Source organism: Poecilia reticulata, linkage group LG7, assembly GCF_000633615.1.
Source record: "Poecilia reticulata strain Guanapo linkage group LG7, Guppy_female_1.0+MT, whole genome shotgun sequence".
NCBI lineage: Eukaryota > Metazoa > Chordata > Actinopteri > Cyprinodontiformes > Poeciliidae > Poecilia > Poecilia reticulata.
In genome coordinates, this window is record NC_024337.1 from 17,071,212 (window position 1) to 17,072,579 (window position 1,368).

At 38.3% G+C, this 1,368-nt stretch overlaps 1 protein-coding gene across 1 annotated transcript in view; it reads left to right on the forward strand.

Annotated features, from left to right (window-relative positions):
- The window catches only part of rap1aa (RAP1A, member of RAS oncogene family a), a 38,440-nt gene that overhangs the window by 18,522 nt on the left and 18,550 nt on the right, over positions 1 to 1,368 (forward strand). The gene's annotated exons all lie outside the window — the stretch shown is intronic.

Below are 1,368 nucleotides of genomic sequence, written 5' to 3' on the forward strand. Positions count from 1 at the left end.
ACTTCTGCAAACGACCTAGAACAGTCCCTCATGCGCAGTAGAGGGCGCAGTAGAGTCACAGAGAGCGTGCTTAGTGTTTTGCTAACCGCGATAAAAGAAGAAGAAGAAGAAGGAGAGCTCAGTGTTTGGGGAAGTAAACATGAATGATAACGGTGTTGCATATCTTGTGTTTTTAAGGTTGTTTTCCATCCGGAACCAGCAAATTAACAACTTAATCCTCATTATCACCCGCCAAGGTTGTTATTTTTCTTCCCGCTTGTGTATCAGATCGCAGAATAATGACGTTTGTCGAGTATCAATGACGTTCAGGTCGGACGCATTCGAACTGGCCGTTCAGACACGATACATTTGAAAAGATCAGAYACRAATCGGATTTCAGACCACATATCAAAGTAGCCTGGGTCCCATTCGAAAAAKTCCGATCTGGGTTGTTCAGACTGTCATGAAAAGATCACGTACAGTTTGCAATAAGGCGAAAAAAAGTTTACACAACAGCCWGGGAAATTAGAGGTTTAGGATTTATATAGGAAAAATAATTTAGAGGAAACTAAGTGAGCAAGACGTCTTGAAAGTCAGCAAAATCATTAAAGCTAAGCTAAAGATTAGCTCTGCTTCTATAGCATTAGCAGATGAGCAGAAGCTAATTTCAACTGAAAACAAATGCACTTATAAAATCATCTTTTCTGCTTTTATTTGTAAAAATGTTATTATACATGTATCCTTTTTTCCTCACTGCTTCTGCAAAGCACATGCCTCACTCCTTTGTGTTGTTCTTCGATCACATGAAAAGCAAATAAAACCCACTGAAGGTTGTGACTTTAATATGACAACATGTATCACTGCACTCTGTCTCTTGTGGCTCTGCTAGTCTCCTTGGCACGAGTCTCTTCTGACCTTGTTTCCCAAGGCATTTACAGAGACATTTACTGCTTCAATGCGCTGAAATTTAGCAGCGTTTCTCCAAACATGTCCAGTTAAGGTGAAGTTTGTCATTTAGATTCAGTAATTTTGCATGAAAACAGCATTAATTTGGATTTGTTTTGTTTTCTGTTTTTGTGGCCGTTTTTCCTCTTTCTGCAGCGTTGTTCCTTTTTTTTTCAGGGAAGAGATTAAACACAAGCTCTATATTCCTCTTTCTGATCTCAGCACAGAAAGCATAACTTTAGAGAGACTGGGATTTCAAAGGGGTGTTCAAAGTGAGACCCTGGGGCCATTTGTCTATTTTCTGAGATTGATCTAAAGATTTMTGTGTTTTCTCAAGCAAATTTCTGACTTTTCAACCACAAAATAAGTCTTAGACTTACTAGAGAAATTTTCTTGTTTTCCTCATAAATTTCAGAGACTAATCTCAAAATTTTAGGGTTTTTT